A 17081-nucleotide genomic window follows, 5' to 3' on the forward strand; every position below is an offset into this window, starting at 1 on the left:
TGGCCCCTGTTGTGACATAATAATTCTACGCTGGGAGATGTGTCCTATGACATCATTGCTGCAGTTGGGCCATCACCCATCTCGGCATGCCAGGCCCTGTAAGACTCTGCTAGCGTCGGGCGTCTTTTTTGTGCCTTGTTTTACGGAAAATGCAACTTAGTGACTAGGATGCACCAGGAGATGTGCTAATTCATTTGATACATGACATTTGTATATCTGTGTGCAACTGAGTCTCTAAAACTGTATATGAAGTGCTACAATGCAGCGGCATGGCTTTTTATAATACAAGTTACATTGTGCTCCGTATACAGACTCCTGGTGCATTCTAGTCACATCGAAGTTTTGGCAAAAAAAGACATCTGACGTTAGCAGAGTTGCACTCCCAGCAGGCAACTCACGCTGCATGGTGTATTGAGGCTAGAGGTATGAGGACATATCTATCTATCTATCTATCTATCTATCTATCTATCTATCTATCTATCTATCTATCTATCTATCTATCTATCCAGTAAAGATAGATAGATAGATAGAAAGATAGATAGATAGATAGATAGATAGATAGATAGATAGATAGATAGATAGATAGATAGATATAATCCACAATGGTATGCAGTTAGGTTGCCGACAGTCGGGATCCCGGCGGTCAGGATAGCGACGCCGAGATCCTGACCGCTGACAATGCCGCCAGCCAGAATCCCAGCTAATGGGCTATTCCCACTCGTGAGTGTCCACAACACCCATAGAGTGAGAATAGAACCTGTGGCGAGCGCAGTGAGCCACCGAGCCTGCAGCATGACGAGCGCAGTAAGCCCACAAGGGGACTCTTTGTGCTGGCTCCCCCGCCAGCATTCTGATGATCAGAATGCCATTGATGGTATACAGGCGCAGGGATGGACTGGCCAACAGGGGAACAGGGTAAACCACCGGAAACCTGCCTGGGGCCCCACCACCTCCTCAAAGGATCAAGTTCCAGACTATGCACTTGAATTATTCATTATACCTATGCTACCTTAGAATATACAGAACTATGGTGCATTCTCTACAGTGCATTGCCGTTATTAATCTGGTGCATTATAATGCATGCACTAGCAGTATTTACTATTTATATTTATCAAGGGGCTCAGACCATGTTCTTGCTAATGGTTAGCCAAGCCTCTAAGCATGGGCCCCAACCACTGCATCCCCCCAGTGGGCTCATTATGTCCCAGTCCGACACTGTACAGGCGGTCGGCATCCCAAACTTCGGTAAATCATACTGATCCCTCCACAATGGCTGTTACTCCATATCTAAATGGCAGCAGCTAGGCAGGGTGCACGATATATTTAACAAACGTCAGGCAAAATCTCCAGTAGAAAAGAATAAAACCCTTAAAATGTTGAAGTAATATAGACACCCAGTCCGGTGGGTGTGTTTATCCATTACACATGTGGGAGTGCCAACACTGGTACTTTGCCTGACGTTTGTGATGTATATTTTATATTGTACACATTGATCACAAAAATGTCTTTGCAAACAAAAACTTTTCGCTTCAGGGGTAAACAAAAAAAGATGCTTGGGGCTACTAACTCTTGAGCAAGCCTTGTAAAGCTTCCCATGGGAGAAGCAGCTGGTCCTGAGATCTATGCCTGCAGCCCTTAGTGTTTTTTGGGGTGTGTAATATATGTATATATTGTATATATACAGTACAAAAGTGCAAAATAGTTTTAGGCAGGTGTGCAAAAAATGCCGCAATGTAAGAAAGCTTTAAAAAATAGACGTGTTCGTTTATTTTTAGTGATTAACAAAGTGAATGCACAGAAGAGAAATCTAAATCAAATCAATATGTGGTGTGACCTCCCTTTGCCTTCAATACAACATCAATTCTTCTAGGTACACTTGCACAGTTTTTGAAGGAACTCGACATGGAGGTTGTTTCAGCATCTTGGAGAGCTAACCACAGATCTTCTGTGGATATAGGGCCTAATTCAGACCTGATCATAGCAGCAACTTTGTGCACTGCGGGGGGGTTGGGGCGGGAGATATAACATGTGCAGTGAGAGAGTTAGATTTGGGTGGGGTGTGTTCAAACTGAAATGTAAATTGCAGTGTAAAAATAAAGTAGTCAGTATTTACCATGCACAGAAACAATATAACCCACCCAAATCTAACTCTCTCTGCAAATGTTATATCTGCCACACCTGTAGTGCACATGGTTTTGCCCAACTGCTAACAAATTTGCTGCTGCGATCAACTCTGAATTACCTCCATAGGCTTGCAAGTTTGGGGTTGCATTTCAGCAATGGAGTTGGGGATTTGGTCAGGATTAATGGTGTCCTCAATGCTGAGAAATACAGGCAGGTACTTATCCATCATGCAATAGCGTCAAAGAAGCATCTGATTGGCTTCAAATTTAACAACACCAAACATACAGCTAATGTTATTAAGAACTATCTTCAGCGTAAAGAAGAACAAGGACTCCTGAAAGTGGTGATAGGGCCCCCAAAGAGCCCTGATCTCAACTTCATCGAATCTGTCTGGATTACATGAAGAGACAGAAGGATTTGAGCAAGCTTACATCCACAGAAGATATGTTGCTAGATCTCTAAGAAGTTTGGAACAACCTCCCTGCCGTGTTCATTCATACACTAAGTGCAAGTGTACCTAGAAGAAATGATGCTGTTTTGAAGGCAAAGGGTGGTCAAACCAAATATTGATTTGATTTAGATTTCTCTTCTGTTCATTCACTTTGCATGTTGTTAATGTATAAAAATAAACCATTAACAATTCTATTTCTGAAAGCAATTTTACTTTGCAGCATTTTTTCCATACCTACCTAAAACTATTGCACAGTACTGTATATATCTCTATATATAATGCGAAAAGCCCTCACTCACTCACTGACTGACAAACTCATCACTAATTCTCTTACTTCCCGATATGTTTGGAAGCTGAAATTTAACATTGGTATTCTTCAGGTGGGAAATAGGAAAACTACGCAACTAGAATTTTAATAAACCTCCCATAAGGGGATGAAAAGGAAAAGGGTGTTGACATAATTAAGTCATTACTGATGCATGGCTTGTGTTGCAGGAACGATAATGCCCAAACGTACAATCGGATCAAAATTTGGATTGCACCTCCAGTGTGTAGATTTTAATAAACTACAAAAATGACAAAGCACTCACTCACTCACTCACTCACTCACTCACTCACTCACTCATCACTAATTCTGTTACTTCTCGATATGTTAGGAAGATTATATTTAAAATAGGCATTCTGCAGGTGTGAAATAGAAAAACTACATAATAAGAATTTTAATAAACCTCTACTAAGGGGATGAAAAAGGGGTTGACATAATGATATTATTACTGATGTGGAGCTTGCGTTGTGTGTACGATAACGCCCAAACGGACAATCGGATCAAAATTTGGATTGCACCTACAGTGTGTAGAATTTAATAAACTACAAAAATGGCACTGTCACGTTTTACCATACTTGGTAAGGGTGCTCCTTGGGTAATGCCAAAAACCAAGATGTCTCAAATTTACAGCTCTATAGATTTACTAAATTTTTAACACTCATTTATATTTACAACCGTGAAAATCAGAACTCCCGTGTGAAGAACGGGTAGAACAGCTAGTACTATATTCATATAGTAATTTTGGACTTGAGGAGCCTGAGCACTGCATGCGCCAAGAGTCAGAAATCAGATTTTTCCTTTAGTGCTCTTCTCTCTGGTGTCACATCGAGATCATACATACCTCAGATTCTTTTTAGGTCCCTAAGCTATACAATAGTGAAAACTCAATCCAAATTCATCCAGTAGTCTTTGCGTGATGACGGAACAAACAGACAGACACACAGACAAAAATTCCATATTTTTTTTGTTTTGCCTCTATATTTCCTAAATAGTCCTTAGTATTTTCTGCAAAAAATAATTGCCATGTACAGACACAACCCTGCAACGTGCACAAATACTTAATTAATGAAAGGTGTGCACGTGTAAAGTGAATTGTACATAAGCATGATCTAGTATAATAAATAAAATAAAAAAACTGCAGAAAATTGGTGCTCACATAAAGTCCAAATAAACATTTATTATACCCCTTTTACACCAAACCAAAATTCCGGGTTATTGTTGAGTTGACCTGGGTGAGCCGTCAATGTAAATGGCTCCCAAAATTATATAACCTGGGTTAATTTATTTGGCAATCCTACCAAGGTCTAGACCAGGGTTAAACATAGGTAGAACCCGTGTTCATGGGCCGTGTAAATGGGTAATCCAGGTCATGTGACCTGTGATCCATTTACAGCAATGGGAAAGCCCATACCTCCCAACCGCAGCATCCTGCTGTCAGTCGGGAGGTTGAGGGACATGGCGCACACAGTCTCCGCTGTTGTCTACGCTGCTAAGCAGACCTCAGCGGTGACGGGGTGAAGGTGAATGGATGCCAAGCTCATGAGTGTAGCGTCCATTTACTTCCCAGCGCTTGGCGGTGATTTAATCTCCAAGCACCAGCCTTTAAAACACTGCACCCATGTGCAGTGTGAACAGTGCCGACACAGGAATCCGGGTTGGATCCAGGATTTTGGCGTAAAAGTAGTATGACTGATCTATAAGAACAAGAAAAATCGGTTACTTATCCACCAAAGCCATCCTACCTGTGAAGAAAATGGTTACCGAGATATTTCTTCAAATAAAAGCCCTATCAAAAGTATAGAGAGAGAGAGAGAGAGAGAGAGAGAGAGAGAGAGAGAGAGAGAGAGAGATAGTTAACAGACAATCAGTGCAGAGTTAACTTTTAGGCAACCACTGCCAGGTATAACAAGAAAATATTTTTGAATTAAATACTGATTTTTGTTCAATTTATTTTCTCATGAAAATGTCCATTTCATACACAATAAATTGCCTTCTGTACTGCTAAAATAATCTCTTAAATCAGGGGTGGGGAACCTTTTTTCTTCCAAGGGCCATTTGGTTATTTATCAAATCCTTCGGGGGCCATACAAAAATTCTCAACTTAAAAATTACCCTGCCCCCCAGTAGGTCTGCCCCTTAGTGATACTGAGTGCGCGCCAAAAAATGGGTGTGGCCAATTAAAATGGGACGTGATACACATATGCCCCCAATAGTGCAGTGCCAGATACACAAATTCCCCCACAGCGACAGATCGACAATTGCCCCCACAGTGCCAGATCCACAATTGCTCCCACAGTGAAAGGTATACAAATGCCCCCACAGTGCCAGGTATACAAATGCCCCCATAGAGCCAGGTATACAAATGCCCCCACAGAGCCAGGTATACAAATGCCCCCACAGAGCCAGGTATACAAATGCCCCCACAGTGCCAGGTATACAAATGCCCCCCACAGTGCCAGATCCACAAATGCCCCCATAGTGCCCCCCACCCCACTGTGCTGCTCACCACTGCTGCTCCTTCCAGCAGCGTGTCTCAGGTGTCAGGACAGGGAGGAGAGCGCGGCTATGACGGGCAGCGGCGGCGTGTAGGACCTCAAACCAGCCGCCAGTTCGTGAGCCAATCAGAGCTCACGGACCGGCAGCGGCTGCTCCTGATTGGCTGCCGGTCTATGAGCTCTGATTGGCTCACAAACTGGCGGCTGGTTTGAGTTCTTACCTGCAGCCGGACATAGTAGCTGTGCTCTCCTCCCTGCCCTGACAGCTGAGACACGCCGCTGCCGGACTGAGCGGCGGCGTGTCTCACTGACACAAGCGGGTGGGCCGGAACAAACGGCTTTGCGGGCCTTATACGGCCCGCGGGCCGGAGGTTCCCCACCCCTGGCTCACATGATCATTTATATGCCAAAAGCATTTTATGAATCCCATAAGTGATGTCAGAGTTTACCAGGCACTCAAGTTACACTCAATTATAGATGTGTGATAAACATTAAAAATCTGCACGATTGTTGCAAAAAATATAAAAACTAACATTGGTTGTAGCAGATTAGCAAATTATGTCTGCGGTCAGAATACAGAGGGTCATTCCGACCTGATCGCACGCTAGGTTTTTTCGCTGCGGTGCGATCAGGTCAAAACTCGGCAAAACTGTGCATGTGTATGCATCGCAATGCGCAGACACGTCGTACAGGTACAAAGCGGATCGTTGCTGAGCGATGGATTTAAAGAATAATCCATTCGCACAGCCGATCGCAAGGAGATTGACAGGAAGAAGGCGTTTGTGGGTGGCAACTGACCGTTTTCTGGGAGTGGTTGGAAAAAGCAGCCGTGTCCAAGCATTTGCAGGGCGGGTGTCTGACGTCAATTCTGGACATGAACAGGCTGAAGTGATCGCAGCGACTGAGTAAGTTCAGACCTGCTCAGAAACTGCACAAAACTTATTTGTACCACTGGGCTGCACAAGCGTTCGCACACTTGCAAAGCGAAAATACACTCCCCCATAGGCGGCGACTATTTGATCGCATCGCTGCAAAAAATAGCTAGCGAGCGATCAACTCGGAATGACCCCCACAGACACCAGCATCCCGACTGTTTGAAATCCCAATAGAAGTGCAGAAGGCAACTAACCCAAATCCTCTTCCTCCCACTACCTCTCCCTCCCCGCAGCCTAAACCATCAGGACATACAGGACACAGGGGTCTATGTACTTACAGGACACAGGGATCTATGTTTTGAAAGAAAAAATGGTATTTGTTAATATACAAGTACCACTGAAACCCTGTTCTCTTCTTCCACTTGAACTACTGTAACTCTGCAGCGCCTTTCTTGTCATCAAACACCTGAATTTGTCAGCATCATGAAGAAGAGATGGTCAAGAAAGTGTCCAAACTCCAAGATATCACCGACAACAGAAAAAAACTGTTCAAAAATCTACTGCTGTCTGGTTTACATAAACGTGTACTTAATTACTATATCCAGGCAGTGGGGGATTGGAAGAAACATTGCAGATGGAAAAAGTGCTGTGTGCTGCTGGTGAGGTACAGTGGGGACATACACAAGTAAAAAACTAAAAAAAAATGAAATAGGTGCTGCAACCAACTTAAAATGAAACTCAAAATGCCAAAGAAAAAGCTCAACTTATATTTAAATAAGATAAGTTTCTATAACATATAGGGGTCTAATCAATTACTGTTGGATATTCAATTATAGTGCAGTTTTTCCGACTTTTGAAGAATCCCAACTCGTCGGAAAACACGTGGAACGGCGGATTAGCTGCGGATCCACGTGGTTTGTCAGATTTGCGGGCGATTTCGCCAGTTTTTTTACTTTAAAAAAAGTCAGATTGAACCTATCGGAATTGCCCGCAAATTGAATACTGAACTGTCGGATCCTCTCGGAGAGGATTGGATTCAACAGGCATTGAATAGACATCATAGTCAGAACTGCAACCAACACTAGGACTGATTCGTAATTGTACGCTAACCCGATGGTTTACGTACAAGTTCGATGGTTGGGTGATTGTTCATGTACAGAACGGATCCTGTGAGATCGCTCGCAGTCCCCACATAGCATGATTGACATGCTGTGACATTTGCGGGGTGGGAGTTGGGGTCAGTGACTGAAGCCGTTCTACAAAATGGGAGGCGTGTTTTGCCCGGTGTTTGTAGGCGTGCCGAGCCCTGGATCTGCATTGTTGGATGCAAACTTACTGGACATGGCTAAACCAGTCCCAATGGCCAGTCTGACTAAGCTTCCGTTAGCCGAGGACTGCGACCAACGCAACCGATGGTTGCAATGGTGATCCAATGCTGTGTCTTCGGATGTTGCACTCAGATCACAGATGCATGTAGGAGGCATTTATTTCATACAGATGTCCCCTGTGGTATTTGCATTTTAGTTGTACCATAGTTGTATAGGGATGCTGCTGTGCATTACCATATAAATTGAAATCAGGCCCACATTGCAGAAAAGGTTTCAGAATTACTTTCATCTTAACCCTGTCAAATATACAATATCCAACCTACGTGCAAGGTGTAAGTACTGACTTTTAATTTTTGTTATTTAAAAAAAAAAAATCAGATTTATTTTTTAAAGTTTATGACACCTGATGAAGGTATACAAAATTATCAGATGAAATATACATGTAAACTAAAGCTAGTTACCAATTCTACAAGAAGACTTGACATTGGCCTAATGTTGCACTGTGTATGACCTCAATAAAAGTTTAATGCCCAATAATTACCCAATATCAACTGAGTCATGTTGATAAATGAAGACAGACGGTCACTAATAGCTTGTGTGTATGGTCAGCTGCAAAACAGGTGTCAGAGAAGCTACGAAAGACAGGGCTGTCTTAACAGCAGTGTACGCCTCTGGGCAAAGCAATGCATTGGGGCCTCTACCCATCCTTCAGCGGTAGGGGTGGGGGGTGCTATTAGTGGCAGCTTTGATGTCCCACAGGCGGTAGGTGGTGTTCCATCTTCCGCTCAGCATGTAGGAAATGGAGCAGTAATTTCTGCTAATTACTGCTTTACTGCACAGATGGTGGAAGATGGGGCGAAATGGGAGAACACTAAACAGTAGAAGGGAGCATTGGGCTGAATGAAGGGGCCCTGGTACATGACCTCCAAAGTGGTAGGGGGTGTTTAATATGATAGTGGAGTGGGCTTAATATTCATCAGGGCAGCTTGCTTCATTGCAGATATCTCCAGTTCCTGGAAATAGATTTCTTGGCTTTCAATAGGATAAAAATCCAGAGATTCCAACCTGTTAGGAGGTACTGGGGACTTGGGGAGAACAGTTCAGGAGCCAGAGCAATCTACTGACAAAACTAGCAGGGACCAGCTGCTGGAAGGCTGATATCTCTGGTTCTGGGCATAGTAGAGACAAGCAGCCTGTATCCACCGAAAGGGCAGAGTCTCAGTTTTTTGAATATACCGTAAAAAAAAAACTCTAAGTCAGACAGAACCCAAGATATCTGGCTGGGAAAAGCAATTAACAGGCTTGGATAAGGGCCACTGCTTTGAAGTCAGATATCTCCGGTTCCCCAGGGCCGATTTTCAAAAATGTGGTACCTCTGGAAAAAGGGGACCCTCAGCTATCAGGGTCCTTATAGTCCTGGGGCCATTGGACAATTGTCCATTGAGACCACATGAAAAGATGGCCCTGACAAAAGATGTACTGTATGTAGCAACTGCCACCATAATTCGGGTCAAACATCAGCATCAGCCCATGCGAAGCCAGCAGCATCCTCTGTGGTATCAGCTCAGTACTGAAAGTAACATGTTGATCTGCACTTTGTTACTACAAGGATTGAAAATTATGCATTCCTCCACTGTCCCTACAAAATGCAAAGCCATGTTGACATCTTGTAAAAATCGAGTTGCAGACTTACAGTACTCTCTGCTCTCGGGACACGCATCCACAAACTCAGTATAGGGGTTCAGATTTATCTTGTCTAAACACTGGAATATATGCATAGTGGAGAATGTTACTTACATTGGCCCTCATTCAGCATGAGACGCTAATTTGCAAAAAAATGCATTTCAGCCTCCTGCACATGTGCAAAGTCTACAGTGCGCGTGTGTGGACCTACGCATTGCGATTGCATCCCCAGTATGTACACTCTATGTGATGCCAATGCACACTCCCGCTCGTCGTCATCTTTCGTCGGACTGCATGCAGGTCCGATTGGTGACAATGCCAGCGAGGGCCATGCTGCCGAATGCAGCAAGGTCTCCTCTCCCCTACTCCATCACTCCGTAAATCCGTAAATAGGCAAGTATGTATGTTGAAAGGGGATGGTGACTACCTTAGTGGTATAATTAGTAGCATCCGTTTGGTAGCGCAGAACTTACAGACTTTGTTTTTCATAAATACAGTAGCAAGAGAATTGGATGATGATGATGTTGTAGTGCCGCTTACACATAATGACCACAGTAGTGCATCTTATACACATAATGCCCACAGTAGTGCCCCTTATACACATCTATGCCTCTGTCACTCCTGCAGCTCACTGCTTGTGTCCCTCCAGGGGCTCCATGCACTGTATCCCTCCAGCAGCTTGCCCATCTCTCTTTTCCTCCAGTCCCCTCTCATCTTGTCTTCAAGATGCACAAAGCCTGCTCCTCTTCGTGGCTCCTCTTCACTTCAGCAGCGGTGACAGCATGATATCACATACGTTGTGCTGGAAAAGGAAGCCACTAGGACCTGAGGAGGGGATGAATACTGTCCAACAGACACAGCGTGTGTAAGTACCAGGACATGTGAGCTGTAAATGGAGGAGGACCATGGAGCCACCAGGAACTGAAGAAGGGGGAGGTGGCTGCAGCTCATCAGTAGCACTAGCACCGCCTGCATCATCTATTGATGTAGGTGATGGGTCCGTTTTTTTCTGTTGGAATTACTGTGCAGGGCAATGGAGGTGGTAGAACTAGTTCCCCCTACCATTACAGGTGGTGGAACTAAGTTCCACCTTGTTCCCCCCCCCCCCCTTCCCCACTTTAACCCCTGGGGACAATGCTCTTAGTTACTTGAGAGGCACAAAGTGGAACCTGTTAACGTCTCGCTCAGTTAATCAGCATTAAGTTTTCATAGACAAAGTTGGACAAGTGAATTAAGATGGCCCCATGGTGCCACTGCTTTCGGAAGAGGATGGCATACTGGTTGATGTTTTCTCTCTAAATAGGCATGTGCAGAACCTGAAATCTTTTATAGAAATATAGGCAAGGCACACCCTAACCTCGTCACAAGGAGTGAAGGTCTGTAATGATCTATTCCTTAATTACAGAACATAGTAGAACTGCTCCTGAGTGGTTCATTCAGGTTGTGAAAATGTACAGTGTAACATGCCCCAATGCACTAGCTGGTGCAGCGGAATAGTGTGTCACTCAATAACTAATTGGCCGATCCTATCTATAATGTTATTGGAGATATAGTATAGAAGACTGCGCCATTCATTCCCTATCACACTCTTTCTGTCCAACTACTGACTGAGTATTGTGTTATTCACCACTGGACCTTATGCTATAACCCTATGCTATCATCCAGGATTTTCTAGGATTATACTAACGTAATAGTTCAAGGGAATTTTACCAGCAAGCGTTTCAGTCAATTTTACCTCTTTTCTGCTCTGTGTCTCTGATTATGGGATTCAATCAGAATTCCATCTCATTCTGTGTGGATTACTTCTGTAATTCTCCACATTACATCATGACATCTAGACCCTGGGAGTAGAAGATTTACAGTATGCCTTGGTATTTGTGTATCTGCTTATGGACCTTGATCTTAGGTGGGTGGTCTTAGGCAGGTGGCCATTTATGCTTTCATGATTCATCTCTTTACAAGTTAAGAATTAGATAATGTTTCTTTAACCTGTGCAGGTGTCAGAGTTCTTCAGGAAGTTATGGCTTCAAGGGTTCAGATATAATGCACCAGTGGCTTTGCACCACATAAAGATTTGGAGTAAGTATGCAGGTCATGGTCCTAGTTCTGGTTTGCTGTGACCCCTCCCTTTCATGCACCTGATGAGTGCTGCCAGATGGTAGTTACTAGCACTATGGGGACAATCCTATTAGCCGCGATGATATCGCAGGTGTAAATCATTGCGATAGCGGCCGCACTTTATAGCGAGCTATTTCGCACAAAAGTGCTCGTTGCCATATAGGACTCCAAGCACTTTGGCGCGAGTTCAGGCAGAAAGGGTGCGAGATCGGGTGCCATTGCTGGCATTTAAACGCTACAACAACGGCACATTGCACCTTTTGCAGGTAATAGGATTGAAAAGAGTTAGCTAGCCAGGGGCTTAGATAAGCCACAGGGACAAACACAGTGACAGCTGCTCAATCCATCTGGCAGCACTTATCAGGTGCATGAAAGGGTGGGGTCACAGCAAACAGAAAACAGAAAGGGGGTGCTTTTTCCCCCCTGGTATCCCCCTGTACACTAAATAGTACTTGCAACATTACTTAAAATCTATATGGTAATAGAAACTCAGTGTCAGGAACTGGTGCAGAATCCGGAATTTGGGATCAGGTACCAAGTGGTTGACGTTACCCAGAACAGAGGCGCAGAGTCTAACACACCGGCAGGTTTTCACCAGGGAACCCCGCAAGGGTATATGGGCTTCGCGGCTCCTGACGTGCAGGTTGCGGCCCCCTGCCTGGGTCACTTGATATCTGAACTGGACTAGAGTTATGGCAGAGATGTGGTATGATAGTCCAGATGTATATGACAAACCGCAGGGGTACGCAGGAATAAACAGGAACTGGAGAAGGTGGCAGGGTGCTCATGGCAAGATGGTACACTGGGGCCGTGGAGATGGAACAACAGCACGAATTCTAGGAGAGACACAGGAGGCAGCGGTACACAGACGGACTGGGATGCAGACACTTGGAGACAGGGTAACGGTAGTCGGCAGACTAAGTTCGTCAGCAAGATAGTAAAGCTGGAATTCAATGCAGGAACAAGGCAAAACCCACTGGGCAGATGAACAGAGACCAGAGAGGAACCAGAGAGCAGAACACCATATGGAGTAGCTATAACTGGCAAGGCATCTTGGTATTGAGAGGCTTAAAAGAATAGACTGTGAGCATCAGACAGGCCCCAAGTAATTGATATATCATGCAGCTGCAGTGCAGACTGAGCAGGCTGACAAGCTGAATAGTAGGTTTCAGGTAACCAGCTGTAATTACAGAATGCAGACACCTGTGGAGTCAGTTGCTGAATGCAGGAGCTGAGGCATTGGGAGACAACTATGCAGGAGCTAGCTGTGACCTGTAGTTCCACAAACTGAGGCAAAGGTAAATCATAAGAATGACTAGCAAAACATGAGTAATATGCTCAGGATTATAACAGTAACCCCCCACCCCCCACTTGGAAGAGGGGTTAAGAACCCCTAGAACCAGGCTTTTCTGGAAATTCATGGAAGAAAGACCTCTTAAGTCTGGGTGCATGAAGAAACCTCTCTGGTACCCAGGTTCTCTCTTCCGGACCGTAACCCTTCCAATGTTTGAGGAAATGAACTTGACCCCTCCTGAACTTGGAATCCAGAATCTTTTCCACAACAAACTCCTGGTGACCTTGAACCAACACAGTGGTAGGCCTTCTGGAAGGAGATCTTCTAAATCTGGGACACAAATGCTGGTTTCAACAAGCCACAGTGAAAAATGTTATTGATATTAAGTGATTAAGTGATTTTGGTAAAAGGAGTCGAAAGGCTACTGGATTAATCTGTCTAATAATCCGGAATGGACCAATAAACCTAGGCCCAAATTTTTGAGAGGGCTGCATAACTTGATATTTCAAGTGGACAGCCACACCATGTCACCCACTTTAAAAGTACAAGGTCTTTGTCGTCTGTCAGCAAATTTCTTGGAACGAAGAGAGACTTGGTTGAGTGCTAGATGTACTCTCCTCCAAATTTTCCTCAGACGAGCTACAGGATCAAGGGAAGAAGTCTGTTGCTGCAGGATGTCAAAAGCATTAGACCTAGAATGGAAACCCAAGAGACAAAAGAAGGGTGACATGGATGAAGAAGAGTGACTGGAAATATTATATACAAATTCAGAAAATCCCAGATGGTCCACCCAATCGTTATGGTACTTGGAAATATAACAACAGAGATACTGTTCAAGAGACTGGTTCATTCGCTCAGTCTGTCCATTGGATTGTGGATGATAACCAGAGGACAGACTAAGATTAATATCCAATGCTGAACAGAAAGCTCGCCAGAATCGAGCAATAAACTGAGTTCCTTTGTTGGAGACGATGTCCTGTGGTAATCCATGTAATTTAAAGATATGTTGGATAAACAAGGTTGCCAATTCTCTGCCACTGGGGAGCTTGCAAAGAGGAACAAAGTGAGCCATCTTACTGAACCGGTCTACCACAACCCAAATGGTATTGTACCCTGATGATTTAGGAAGATCAACCACAAAGTCCATAGAAATGTGGGACCAAGGTCTTGAGGGAACCACAAGAGGCAGAAAATGTCCCATGGGGGCTTTACGAGGAGTTTTATGTTGAGCACAGATCTCACAAGCAATAATTAACTTTCTAACATCTTGGCACATGGAAGGCCACCAAACTGAATGAGACAATGAATCCAGAGTCTTAGAAATCCCTGGATGCCCAGAGACTCTTTTTACATGAAATTCAGATAAAACTGCTGTCCTGTACTCTTTAGTGACAAAGAGGAGTCCTGAGGGAGTCCCCACGGGTGCGAGAGACTGTGTGACTTGAATCTGGGAGACTAAATCTTGAGCAAGACCAGCATGGATATTGGAAACAGGAATGATTGGTTCCGAAGAGCAGGATGAATTTTGAATTGGAAGGAAGCTTCGAGACAAGGCACCTGCTTTAAGATTCTTTGATCCTGGCCGATAGGAGATCACATAGTTGAATACAGTGAAGAATAACGCCTATCGTGCCTGTCTTGGATTCAGTCTCTTGGCTGATTCAATATAGGATAGGTTTTTATGGTCAGTGAGGATAGTAATCACGTGTCTCGCCCCTTCCAACCAATCCCTCCATTCTTCTAGAGCCTACTTGATGGCAAGCAGTTCACGATTCCCAACATTGTTATTGGCTTCGGCAGGAGAGAACTTTCTGGACAGAAAAGAGCACGGGTGAAGTTTAGAATCCACAGGATTTTTCTGCGATAGGACTACTCCCACTCCTACTTCAGATGCATTCACTTCCATAATAAAAGGCAGGTCAGGATTTGGATGACTAAGAACAGGTGCGGATATAAAGGCTTTTTTTAACTTGAAAAAAACTTGTAGAGCTGAAGGTGACCAATGTGATGGATCCGCACCTTTCTTGGTCAAAGCAACAATAGGTGCAACAATGTCTGAAAATGAACGAATAAATCTCCTGAAATAATTAGTGAATCCAAAAAAGCGTTGTATAGCTTTAAGGTTAGTAGGTTGTGGCCAATCTTGAATTGCTTGAAGCTTACTGGGATCCATGGAGTACCCCTTAGGAGAGATGATGTAGCCTAATAAAACAACTTCCTTCACTTCGAATTCACATTTTTCTAACTTGGCGTATAGATGGTGCTCCCGGAGCTTTTGCAATACCATCTGGACATGGACTCGATGCTGCTCAAGTGACCGTGAATATATCAGCTTGTCATCCAAGTAGACCACAACAAATTTTTCCAGGAATTCTCAGAGCACATCATTGATAAAATCTTGGAAGACGGCAGGAGCATTTGACATTCCAAATGGGATAACAAGGTATTCATAATGCCTAGAATGAGTGTTGAAAGCCGTCTTCCGCTCGTCACCGGCCTTAATTCATATGTGTTAGGCGCCGGGGTCCGCTCGTCGGTGCGGCCCGGCGCCTAGCAACCAGGGACGCCGTGCGCGTTCAGCCGCCGGCTCCCTGGCAACGCTAGACGCCGGGCGCACGGAGCCGCTCAGACCCTAGCAACGGGGACGCCACGTTCGGGCCGCGTTCCCCGTTGCTGGGTCTTTTCTAATTGTATAATGGTGTGCTGGCCGTGCAGCATGCAAGCTGCACGGCATTACTTGTGATTACCCAGTCTGGCTCCTGATTGGGGAGCTCACAGTTATAAGCACCCTTTGGACTTCTCACAGACGCCGGTGATAGCTTCCTGTTTGCCTGTGTCGGTTACAGAGAGTTTCCAGTCCTGCTCAATCCGGTTGTTCCTGTCCTCAGTGATCCTGTACTCGGAAGTTGTCATCTGTTCCTGGAGTCTGACCGAGCACCTTTAACATCCTGTGGTGTTCGTGAGTCGCGGCGTAGCCGTGTGTTGCGGCTTGACCGCTTACTGTTTATTATTTTGTATCTTTGTGTTCTGGAGCTTTTGCGGAGGATTCCGCTCCCCCTGATCCACTCTGGTATCCAGCGGTGCTGGATAGGAGTTACGGATCAGTGGATCTTTGGTTGTCCTTTTCCCTGGCGGCTAGTCCGCACATACTTTTTGGTTTAGTTAGTTAGCTTGTAACCCCTGGCCTGGTTGCTTAGTCAGAGGGCCCCTTGTTATCACCCTGTCTCGGATTTCCCTTTGTCTCCCATTAAGACCTGAGGGGGCATCGGGGTTGGGCAGACATAATCCGCCCTTCGAACGCGGCTGCCATGGGCTCAAGCAACCATAGTCTCGCAGGGGATTTCTGATAACACGGGCGAGACAACGGAGTTAGGGCGCCAGGGGTTACTAGGCTCTCCTGCTCCCACAACCAGTATATCTTTCCAGTACTCAGACCTCTGCCATAAGATCTCCTCTGGTCTGGAGTACGGGAATCATAACATTATCACCGGCCAGACTAAAATTTAAAATTAAACAGGAGTTAATTTTTCCCTTGTTCAGTTGGGAGATTTGTCGGCCTCATGAATCCCACCGGTGTCGGGCCAAATCCTGGCCAGCTTCTAGTTAGCCAGATTCAAGAACTTACTCAGATGGTTCAGGATCTGTCCCTTCGGGTGAGGTCACAGGAAGATCTGTTACGGACTTCCCCGAGGGTCATTCCTGAACCAAAAATGCATCTGCCTGACCGTTTTTCTGGGGATAGAAAACAGTTTTTTAATTTTAAAGAGTCTTGTAAACTTTATTTTCGTTTGAGACCAGTCTCCTCAGGTACAGAGGCTCAGCGGGTTGGAATTATTATTTCTCTGCTTCAGGGGGATCCTCAGACCTGGGCTTTTGGTTTAAAGACAGACGATCCGGCTTTATTTTCTGTAGACGCCTTTCTAAAGTCTTTAGAGCTATTGTATGACGACCCTGATAGAGAGGCATCCGCCGAGAGTCAGTTGCGTGCTCTCAGACAGGGTAGGAATCCCGCAGAGATTTATTGTACGGAGTTTCGCCGTTGGTCGAACGACTGTGGATGGAATGACCCAGCCCTGCGCAGTCAGTTTCGCCTCGGCTTATCTGAGTCTATAAAAGACAGTCTCCTTCAGTATCCCGCTCCTGAGACTCTCGATAAACTCATTGAGCTCTCTATTAAGATTGATCGTCGGCTCAGAGAGCGGAGGGCTGAAAAAGGAGCATCTGTCGGGTCAACTCCTTGTGTTTTTTCCATCCCTGTGGACATAGAGGAGCCTATGCAGATAGGTCTCTCCAAACTGTCTCCTGAAGAAAGAACCAGAAGGCAAAATTCTGGTCTTTGTTTATACTGTGGAGGTAAGGGACATTTTGCCCGTAGTTGTCCGAACAAG

Source organism: Pseudophryne corroboree, chromosome 8 (assembly GCF_028390025.1).
Source record: "Pseudophryne corroboree isolate aPseCor3 chromosome 8, aPseCor3.hap2, whole genome shotgun sequence".
Lineage (NCBI taxonomy): Eukaryota > Metazoa > Chordata > Amphibia > Anura > Myobatrachidae > Pseudophryne > Pseudophryne corroboree.